This window comes from Nycticebus coucang, chromosome 21 (genome assembly GCF_027406575.1).
Source record: "Nycticebus coucang isolate mNycCou1 chromosome 21, mNycCou1.pri, whole genome shotgun sequence".
Classification (NCBI taxonomy): Eukaryota; Metazoa; Chordata; class Mammalia; order Primates; family Lorisidae; genus Nycticebus; species Nycticebus coucang.
In genome coordinates, this window is record NC_069800.1 from 22158923 (window position 1) to 22170869 (window position 11947).

Consider the following 11947-nt stretch of genomic DNA (forward strand, 5'->3'; position numbering starts at 1 on the left):
CCTTAAGTGCAATCACAAGTGTCCTTGTAAGAGAGGCAGAGGGAGGTTTGACATAGATGATGAGGAGGGTGTGTGACCACAGAGGAGGAACATGGCCACCAGAAGGTGGAAGAAGCAAGGGATGGATTCTCCTCTAGTGCTCTGGGTGGGGAGCGCAGTCCTGCCAACACCTGACTTCACACTTCAGGCCTCCAGAACTATGAGGGACTAAACGCCTGCTGTTTTAAGCCACCAATTTTGTGGTAATTTTGTATCTCAGCAATAGGAAGCCAGGATGCACTCTTCATTCTAGATAGCACTGGGCTGGCTCCTTACCTTAAGCCCTTCATCTGGTCCCTGAGAAACACATGTTTGTGCCCCTGCTGGTGGTGAAAGGGCGGCCAGTTTCTCTTGCTCTCTCTCACTCCCATTCTGTCTTTTTTTTTTTTATTAAATCATAGCTGTGTACATTGATATGATCATGGGGCATCATTCACTAGCTTTACAGACTGTTTACCAAGTTTCACATATACCCTTGTAAGATGCACCGCTGGTGTAATCCCACCAATCCCCTTCCCTCTACCCACCTCCCCCCTCCCTCCCCTCCCTTTCCCCCTCCCATTCTCACTCTGTCCTAAGGCGGGTGGCCTCAGACCCTCCCCATGAGGCATGTATTACATCCCAGTCCACTATGTGCCCCAAACTCCAGGGACCACAGAAGAAGATCTCAAAGTGGCTCTCTAATAGCCCCCTTTCGGCTGAAGTTGGAGAAGAGCTCAGACTCCCCCTCCCACCCCCACCCCCAGGAAATACAACAGCAATCAGAAAACTCCAGGAACCTTTTGCCTCGGCCCTCCTACTTCAGCCTCTAACACAGTAATTTTCAACTGGTGTGCCATGAAAATTTTTAAAGATCATTAATTAAATTACTTTCAAAAGAAGTTCAAAGCACAGTAAGTATATTCTTTTTTTGATCAACATAATTTAAGTGTGCCACTGAATTTATAGGTTCAAGTGTGCTGTGAGATTTAAAAGGGGTTGAAAAACACTGCTCTCATACAAAACCCTGAACCCCCCACACATTTGCAAGTCCCAGGTCAGGACTTCAGCTCCTCCATTTATAGAATTGGGCCCATTTGGCTCCTTTTGTTTTTTTGTAGAGACAGAGTCTCACTTTACTGCCCTTGGTAGAGTGCTGTGGCGTCACATGGCTCACAGCAAACTCCAGCTCTTGGGCTTACATGATTCTCTTGCCTCAGCCTCCTGAGCAGCTGGAACTACAGGTGCCCGCCACAACGCCCGGCTATTTTTTTGTTGCAGTTTGGCAGGGGCTGGGCTTGAACCCGCCACCCTAGGTATATGGGGAAAGCAGAACGAGAGTGACCTGATGAAGACCACACTTACACATCTTCCAGAAAAGAACATTCTGGCTCAGAGAGCAAAGGAGCAACTTACCTCCAGTCACACCACCAGTTAATGGAGAGGCTTAGGATTCAGCCTCAGGACCAACCCCAAAGCAGATGTTCTTTTTTCCATTCCATTCCCCCCAATTATATTATTACCTTATTGTTGAATATAGACGTCACTGTGATATCCCTTATTTTTCAACTTTCTCATTAAAAATATCGAAGTTGACAAAATAAAATTTCCTTTTGGAAAAGCTTAATTATAATTCAAAGCATGATAGAGAAAATCTGACCAACATAGACAACCCTGAAAGGCACCACTAATTTTGCTATGTGATTTACTAACAGCTCAGAACGGAATGTGAAGTCTTCATTGTTGTTTTGGGTCATGGTTATGCTGATTATCATTGTTTAAGATAAAGATTAACTTGATTTTTACTTTGAATTTTTATGTATAAAACTGTGATTTTGGAAATGAAAGAATAGAACAGTCTTGGAGAGGCTACTCTCACTGATCTTCAGGATCCTGGCCTTCTGACAAAGTTTGGCGGACCTGTCCCTGTCTCTGCATACTGGCTGATAGTGATAGGTGGCCAGACCCTCTTTGTCCAGTAACACAAGGAGTTAATGTTCCCATGAGCAACCCTTCACCAGTGAGGGACAGAAATTCTTCAGTTTCCTCGCCCCTTGGTGGACTATTCACAGCATATATACTATAGAGTTTCTAGGAAGGTGCCCATAGGACTGAGGCCCAGCTGTCCACTGCTCACCAACACATTGCCATTGGCTTTCTTCCTTCCACTTTCCACTCCCTCACCTTCCCACTCCACTCCATGTAGACTGAAAAACCTACTCAAATCCTTGAGAAGTAAAAAACTACACTCAACTCCTTGTCTCAGAGTGTGGTTTTGTTATTAAGCAATCAATGGCTCATTTCCAATGCACATAGAAGCTAATACTATGGTATCAGCATTTAAGAAAAAAAAAGAAAAGAAAGCTTGGAGCTGGGGCTGTTTGGGGCAAACATAGGGTAATGAGATGTGATCTGATTGGATCTTGTAATGAGGTGATGCCAGGAGGCAGGATCTGACTGGATCCTGCTCTGGGGTGACACCAGGCCTCAATCTGATTGGATCCTGGATCCTCCCATGCAGTATCCACTTCTTAATTAAGACTCCTCAGCTTAGGTGTGTCATTTGGTTGTACACTTGGCTCATGTGGCCATGCTCAGGTTATGTGACCTTCAACGTAGGGGTCTATGATAACTAAAAAACAATTCATGACCTTGTTACATAAAAGTTGAGCCAGATTAGTCTGGTGCAATTACAGCTTTGGGGAAACCCAAACCAAGAAAAGTCTAAAGAACGATCATATAATACCAGAGGACACAGAGATAACAACCGTCTTGGGAATAAAATCAGTATGTGTGTATAGACCAACTATAGCACACATTCATCATTGTGTCTTCAGTACCTAGCACTGTACCTCCACATAATTTGTCTCAAATACTTTTTAAAACATTTTAATTTTAATTTTTAGAGATAGGGTTTCGCTCTGTCACCCAGGCTGGAGTGCAGTGACCCAGCACACCTCATTGTATTCTCAAACCCCTGGGCTCAATCTTCCCACCTCAGTCTCCCCAGTAGCTGAGACCACAGGCAACACCATCACACCCAGCTAACTTTTTTGTAGAGACAGGGTCTGGCTAAGTTGCCCAGGCAGGTCTCAGACTTCTGGCCTCAAGTGTCCTCTCACCTTGGCCTCCCAAAGTGCTGGGATTACAAGCATGAGCCATCATGCCAAGGTTCAAATACTTTTTTTTTTTTTTTTTTAGAGACAGAGTCTCACTTTATTGCCCTCAGTAGAGTGCCATGATGTCACGGGACTCACAGAAACCTCCAACTCCTGGGCTTAGGTGATTCTCTTGCCTCAGCCTCCGGAGCAGCTGGGACTACAGGTGCCCGCCACAATGCCCACCTAGCTTCAAATACTTTTTAAATGAGTGAATTAATTAATGAATGAACAAATAGATAATGATTTTAGTTCTCTCCTAAGATTTTTCCGACATTTTATACTAATCCATGCCAAAGAAAGGACTAAAATTATTTTTTTTAAATATGAAATAAGGAAAACAAACTCTTTTCCTCTACTCTCATAGAATTCTTCTGACATCAAATGTGTGGGAGGTTTTCCCACAGCAACTAATAATTCTCCAACTCTCCAGACACCAGCTGAGTGTCCTATATTTCAATTTAATTCTAACACTCTACCTGGAATTAGCTTTAGATCACACAAGTTAAAGGGCTCAGTCTCACAAGACTGTCTACCATTTCAGATGGCAATCACAAGTAGTGGTGATTCCCAGGTATCTGTCCTGACTACAAACGGGGGGGTTACCAGAAACCTGATATTTGATAATTTGCTATCATGGCTCACAACACTCAGGGAAACATTTTTTTACATCCACTGGTTTATTAAAGGATATTACAAAAAATACAAATGACCAGCCAGATAGAAAGGTCCATAGGGTGAGGTCTGAGAAGGTTCTCAGTGCAGCACTCTCTGTCCCTGTGGAGTTGGGGTCCACCACCCTCCCAGCATGTGGATGTGTTCAACCCAGAAGATCTCTGTACCCCATCTTGTAAGTGTTTTTATGGAGCCTTTGTCACATAGGCATGATGGATTATTAACTCAATATCCAGCCCCCCTCTACCCTTCCTGGAAGAGGGTGTGGGGCTAAGAGTTCCAAACTTTTTTTTTTGAAACAAGGGTTTCATTTTGTTGCCCTTGGTAGAGTGATGTGGTGTCATAGCTCACAACCACCTCACACTCTTGGGCATAAGTGATCCTCTTGCCTTAGCCTTCTAAGCTGGTACTACAGGTGCCCACCACAATACCTGGCTATTTTTAGAAACGGGGTCTTGCTCTTGCTCAGGCTGGTCTTGAACCCCTGAGGTCAAGCAATTCACCCACCTCAGCCTCCCAGAGTGCCAGGATTACAGATGCGAGCCATCATACTTGGCCAAGAGTTCTAAGCTCCTAATCATGGCTCTGTCTTTCTGGTGACCAGCCCTGAAGCTGTCAAGGAGCCCATCAAGAGTTGCCTGATTAGAACAAAAGGCACTCCTATCACCAGGAAATTCTAAATGATTTAGGAACCCCATGTCAGGAACCAGAACTGGGGTCAAAGACCTAATATTAGAATGAAAAATACCCTAGCACTTCTATCACTTAGGAAAATAACAAGGGTTTGGGGAGTTCTGTGCCAGGAAACAGGGACAAAGAACAAATAAAATTTCTTATTACATAACAATATCACATGAACTGAGGTAGTAATTTAAATAATCATCTATGAAATTTTAATAAATAGAAATACATATTTGTGTTTAAATAGGAAGAGGCTAAATATAGAGATATTAATTTCTGGAGCTATATTAATTTTTAAATATAGTATATTTTAATAAAAATACCAACAGAGTGCTTTTTAAATGAGGACGTTTCCTTCTAAAGTTCATAAGGGAAAATATACATAGATAAACAACAAGACGAATTCTGGAAAGGGAGAGTAATGAGAGAGAAATAACTAACCTACCAAATAAAATAAAAAGCTATAAAAATTAAGCTATTTGAATGAGATGTAAGAGAACAGAGCATCCAGAAATGACCCAAATACATAAAGTGGCATTTCGAATCAAAGGAGAAATGGTAAGTCATTGCAAGTTGTGTGGTTGTATGTGTATAAGCTACCCTGCTGAAAAACGTTAAGTTCAAATCCCTACCTCACAAGTTACATTAAAATAAATCCCAAAGATTCAGATGTAATAAATGAACCTATAAAAGTATCAGAAGAAACCCAGGGACTTTTAGTTTGCTTTTACAATCTAGAATGGGCAAGCCTTTTTTTGGCATGGTTGGACAAATATGAGCTCTAGGCATAGATCAGGAATGAGCAGCCTGGGGCTAAGCCATCTTCCTGGTATGCTATATATCAGGACCAAAAGAAAAAACAGAGTGCTGAGGATTTTAGTACTTGTAAGAAAGCTAGAGTTCTCAAGAAATGAAAAAAAGCAAAAGGAAAACTTAGTCTGCACTTGGGCCTATAATAATTAGCCTTGGGGCTCAGGGCTCGGCTCCTGTAGCACAGTGGTTATGGAGCCAGCCACATACACCGAGGCTGGCGGGTTTGAATCCGGCCTGAGCCAGCTAAAACAATGACAACTGCAACAAAAAATAGCCAGGCATATGGCTGGTACCTGTAGTCCCAGCTACTTGGGAGGCTGAGGCAAGAGAATCGCTTAAGACCAAGGGTTTGAGATTGCTGTGAGCTGTGATGCTACAGCACTCTACTAAGGGCAATAAAGTGAGACTCGGTCTCAAAAAAATAATAATAATTAGCCTTTGTCTGCTATTTCTAGGGAGAGTTATCAACATAAGGTTCCAGACATTTCTCAAAAGAGCAGTGACAACCTTCTAGTTCTGTTTCAATCTTCTTCCTATACTGGCCTGTTTCTGATTTTAGTCCATTACAGGATGCCATTAATCGAAATGTCATTTAATTTGAGTAAGAAAGGAGGAAACTAAATTATAACCATCACAGAACATATTCTCAATAACCAAAATAAGGAATAAATCTACGGGCCCATAAACCTATGAGTGGATACAAGAAATTGTGGTACCTATACCAAATTGAATATATATAGCCATAAGAAAGAATGAAATCCTGCGATTTGCAATAACATGTATAGAATGGGAAAGCATTATGTTAGGTGAAATAAGCTGAGCACAGAAAGACAAAAATAGCATTTCTCACCAATGTGCAGGAGCTAAAAGAAAGTAGGTCTTATGAAAATGGAAACAAGATAAGTGGTAATCAGAGGCCAGGGAGGAGAGGACAAAGGAAAGGAAAGGAATCTATATATACACATATATATGTATTTATATATATAAACGCATTTATTACCACTAATCTGTATACTTAAAAATGATAAAGATGATAAATTATATCTGTATATTTTACCTCAATAAAAAATGTAAATAAAAGTAAAGAAAAATGCCCACAATATAATATTATATGAAGGCAGGATGCCAAACAATATACAATATGATTTGATTTTTATTGTCTAGGTAGCTGTTAGTAAAATTATGGAGAGATATATACTGAGATTTTTAATGACAACTGATAGGATTATAGGGTATTAAAAATTATTACCCAAAGTTTTCTAACTTTCATAATGATGAGGGGGAGAATGTTTTCTAAAAAGTCTCAGCCATCTCTCAAGGCCCAGCTCAAATAGGAAGTAAGGTCCTTATTGTGTATTAGTTTCTTTTCCCTCTATATGTTCTCCCTGGGGAGTTTCATCCAGCCCTCCCCACCCCCTCCCCAACCTCCAAGCCAATTAATCAATCCATCAATCAATCACAAAGACCTATTAATCATTCATCATTGCAATCCTCACCCATTGCCTCACCCCTGCCCATGGGGCCTCCACCTCTCGCCTGGGCTTTTGCTACTCTAAATGTTCCATCTCTTCTATTCCATTCTTCACACTGTATGCAGATTCATCTTTTTAAAAGAGAAATTACTTGTCCCTCCCTCAATTAAAACTCTTCAGTAACTGTGATTGCCTTTAGGATAAAGCTCACTCTCTCTGTATTTGTTTGGGTTTCTCCAAAACAAGACAAGACAAGAACTTGGGTGCAGGTGGTTTATGTGAAGGCTGATCCTAGGTAGGAGGCATAGTGAGGAGGGAAGGGAGGAAGACCAAGAAAGGAATGTGGGTAGGTTTTTGGCCCTCGAACCCCATTTAGGTCTCTTCACTGGGGTGTGTGGCAGAGACCAGGTCTAAACTAGTGATTCTCAAAAGTTAGTGCACATAAGAATCATCCAGGGAGTTGTTTTTTTTTAAAATAGATTTCTAGGTCCCCCCTACAAGAATTACAATTATCTGCAGACCCTATTGCCAAACTCTACATACAATTAATAGATCCTTTTTTCCTGAGACACTCAGAATTTGCAGTGCCAATCCCCTTCCAAGTGAAATTAGAACTCTGGGTAATAACTTAAAAGGGTAATAATTTATTTTTGGTTCTTTGAATCTTCTCTCTCCCCTACCACATATACACACCTCACCTTTAAATCTTGCTTCTTTGGACTTGTTAGAAAAAAGAAATGGGACCATTACTGAGCTATCTATATCTATCGCTTAGTGGTTTCCTTGACAACACTAAAATTTTGAAATTACCATATGTAAGGATTTACAATCTTACACAAGGAGCTGTCTGATCTCAGATGGTCTAAGGGAGGAGGACAAAAAATATTCATTCATTTCGTTTATTCACCACTGAAAGGACTGTCAGTCTTGAGAGTGAAATACCAGAAAAATTATTAACTCATAGTTTTCTCAGTAAAGGCTAAAAATCAAGCTTTCTCTCTGATCTCTGCCCTCTCTTGTTAGCCAGGCCTGTAGAGCTCTGTTTTCACGTCTAAAAGGAGCCCAACAGAAAAAAAGGAAATGTCAATCTTTCTCTTTACATTCACAGACTCCTTCCCTTTTAGAGTCTGTTTTACACTCTCAAGGGTTCCTGAGTTATCCCTGATGAACAACAGGGTGTGTGTTTTGGGACTCACAGCAGAAACACCTGTGAAAAGTCTGTCTCCAGCAGTAAGACCTCTTATCATCCAGCCTCTAAGAAAACAGAAGGAGCAGATGGAACAGATTCCCCATACCCTGTGAATTTGGCTATCATTATCTTTTTTTTTCCTCTGCCCCCCTAAATTTAGCTACCACTTGGTCTCCCCGTGGGCATTTTTTTTTTCCTTTGGGATGCCACCCCATCTCCTTTTTCTCTTTTTTCTCTCTCTCCCCACTCTTTTACTCTCTCATTCCCTCTTTCCTTATAAGAAGACAAAATAAAGTTTATGCTTTTATATCTTAATCTTGGTTTAGAGAAAATCTTTTCTTGACCTGTGCAGAGCACCTACTGAGCTTTCCACCCTAACAACCACACGTTTTCCAGGAGCCCACTCAGTGTGAGCCTCATGTCACTGCATGTAGTTGCTCTTTATTAGACAAAAACTGATGTATGTAAGCACTTAGAACAGGGCCTCCTGTGCTAAGTTATCCATTGCCACGTTATTTCACTAATTCTAAAATATATCTGTTTCTAACATCACCAAAGTCAGGATACAGCACATAATCGAAGGCAGCTACAATTGAAGAAATCCTTACTGCTTATCGTTCTGCAGCCCTTGACTGCAGGCCCCTTAATGGCTGGGGTTCCTTCTTCATTATTCTCCAGCACCTGGCCATGGTGTGGGATGGATGGAACGGAAGAAAAAATACATGAAGTCTTCCCTGATACCACCCCTTCACCACACAGACTGCACTCCACGTCTCTCAGCTGAACTCCCTGGGCACTTGGTCAGCCTTCTTTTATGGCATTTTTCATGTTCTGTCTGAAACTATAGTTGAGTTCCTGTGGTACCTTACACCGCTGGAATGAAGGCAGAGACCCCGGCTTATTATCTGAGGATTTTCATGCACTATAATATTTTGCACAGTGCCTTCCACGTAGGTGCCTCAATCAAAGTACTTTTGCTCACAATGTCAGCTTCTCCAGGGTCCATAGCCAACCAGGCTATGAGCTCTGTGAGGGTGGCAATTTGATGTGGAGCCTTAAGATCCTTCTCAAGGTGTCCAGTGCCTTGTATATAGCAGGTATTCAATAAATACCAAATGACAAACTTCTCCACACCCACCTTGTTTCATTCCCAGTTAGGTTGACACATACTCCCTCTAAATGAGCCCATCACCCAGTGCACAATGACACAGGTGTGTTTTCATAACCAACACAACAGCAGTCCTTCAAAATTCCTGACTACAAAAGAAGGGCAAAATGGTGTCTGTGACTTCATTGTACTAATGCTTCTAGAAATGGCTTTCATTTCATTGCTTTCTCTCCTCAGCTGTATCTCTGGAGCAGAATCCACAGTTCTTAATACTCCGAGCACCACATTTAACCAGACTTTCTGGAGTATGGGCCAGGCAGCAGTCTTTTGTTTTCCGTTCTTAACCTGCAACCAAGTTGAGGTCTACTGTAACCTGCAACACAGAAATTTGCTCTAAACAAACTCAGTGTGAGGTGTGACTCTGGATTTTGTGAAGGGCTCAACCTTGGAGGCCTTTGGAATGGAGGGTTCTCCTGTGGACCTCAATAATGGTCACAGCTTTCTTGCCTCTGCCTCCTGATGAGGGCAGGTACCAGGTGGGCCTGGAGCTCTGTTGGGACTACATGAATGATGTCAAACCTGCCATAGGTTTGGGGGCAAGACTCTGGAACACCTACCTACATTCCAGCCTTCTCTCCCCACTACCAGGTTGTGAGCTCAGGCAAATCAGTTCTGCTCTGTCTCAATCTTTATCATTTGCAAAACAAGATTGCTCTAATGTCTTAGAGCTCAAAAGTTTTATAATTCAATCTAGCCTCTCAGTTGAGAAGTTAAGGTCTATGACAGAAACATGTTTTTAAATCTTCTCATGTGTGGCAAGAACAGAATCATTTTGCAAGCTATGAGATTTGTTTGAATTCTTAGTGTTTTTTTTTTTTTTTTGTTACCCAATTAATTTCATCCAGCATTTGGACGTTTTGAGATGGAAACATTTACTTTCTATTTTCTGAGGCGTGTGCTTGTGTGCAATGAGTTATCCTAACTTGTATTTCATTAATCAGAAAATAATTCTAAGTAAAGATACTCTAAAAGAAAAAATGTTCATTTGGATTTTGCCATCTAAGCAAAATAGCTATCTGAGGTCATGTGATTTATTCCTTTTTATTTTTTTTTTTGTAGAGACAGAGTCTCACTTTATGGCCCTCGGTAGAGTGCCGTGGCCTCACACAGCTCACAGCAACCTCCAACTCCTGGGCTTAAGCGATTCTCTTGCCTCAGCCTCCCGAGCAGCTGGGACTACAGGCGCCCGCCACAACGCCCGGCTATTTTTTGGTTGCAGTTTGGCCGGGGCTGGGTTTGAACCCACCACCCTCGGCATATGGGGCCGGCGCCTTACTGACTGAGCCACAGGCGCCGCCCGATTTATTCCTTTTTAAAAAGGAACAGTGACTAAAAGCTGTACCTATTTATTAACAAATCAAACCAATTGTTTAGTGTGAGCAAAGACAATTTAATGTAGGACAAATGGTAAGCTAGCATTACAACAGTAGTCAATAATTTATTCTTGAAAGCTTCCCTAATATTCATTCTCTCTAGAATAATAATACCTAACACGTCATGCTTATCATGTGGAAGCCATTGTTCTAACCAAATATATTAACTCATTCGATCTTCACAACCACTCCTGGGAGAATGCCATATTACCTATCACTCCTCTTTTTTTAGAAGATGAGACTGATGGCAAGTAACTTCCAAGGCCACAGAACCAGGGCTTACCCACTGCACTGACTGCCTTGAGAAAGTTCTTAAACAATTCGGCAGGTGAGTAGATTCTGATAACTGAATGTAGATTTTTTTCACAACTATTCAAGTGATTTAGCAAGTCTCTATACTCTTTAACATTGTGCTAGGGTACTCTTTTCCCAAAACAGTTTCAAGGTCTTGAAAGATGCTCCCTGACAAAAGAGTTATTGTACCAGTAAGCCCGGAAGATGCCATACAATGTAGCCTTCTTTGGGAGATTTACAGTTGTATCAAAGGTTCTGAGAAGTCTTTCAGGAAAGATATATCCATTTAGTTTTAACTCAGCTTTTTCAACCATATTTACCTCTGGAAACTCTCCCTGTCTGCTCTACTCCCACCTTCTTCTGAAACACCTATTAACCTTCTGTAAGAGTTATTGTGCCAGACATGTAAGGCATCTAATGAGCTTGACTTTCTAAACCTAAGAAATAATAAGTGTGATGCTTATTGTCTGCTAAGCATTGTACTAATGCTTCTAAGAATGGCTTTCATTTCATAGCAGTAGAGTAACTTTCCAAAGGTAAGCTATTATAGTTCGTGGTGGAAGGGGGATTCAGTGGAAGGGCCTGGTTTCATAATTCATGCTGATAATAGCTAAACATGTAGCCCTCACTGGGACCCACTCTGTCTCACAGTGCAATGCACACCCAGCTCTGCCACAGACCTGCTTTGACCTCACATCATGGTTCTACTCTCATTCTCTAAAGCCAGGCCCTTTCCCATCTCTCATACTAGCAATTTTATTTCTGCCCCAGTATCTGTGTCCAACTCTTCTCCTTGAATCCCAATTAAATAGCTGAGCCCTGGAATTTGCAGCTGACCATACCTGATGCTTTTTGGTCTGCTGTTGTGTACAGTGCTCACATGGGTCATATTTGAGCTTTCCCTATGGCTGTTGGAACCCTGGTGATGGCACAGCCAACACTCAAGGCACTAACATTGATCTGAACAGGCAGAATTCATGAACAGGAAACAATATATAAAATGCAACAGAGAACTAACAAAAGTTCAAGATGGCCTGGGAAAAGAAGGCCAAATGAAGTTGAGGCAAATTTGAAGGATGACTGAGTTTAGAATAGAAGGGATCCAG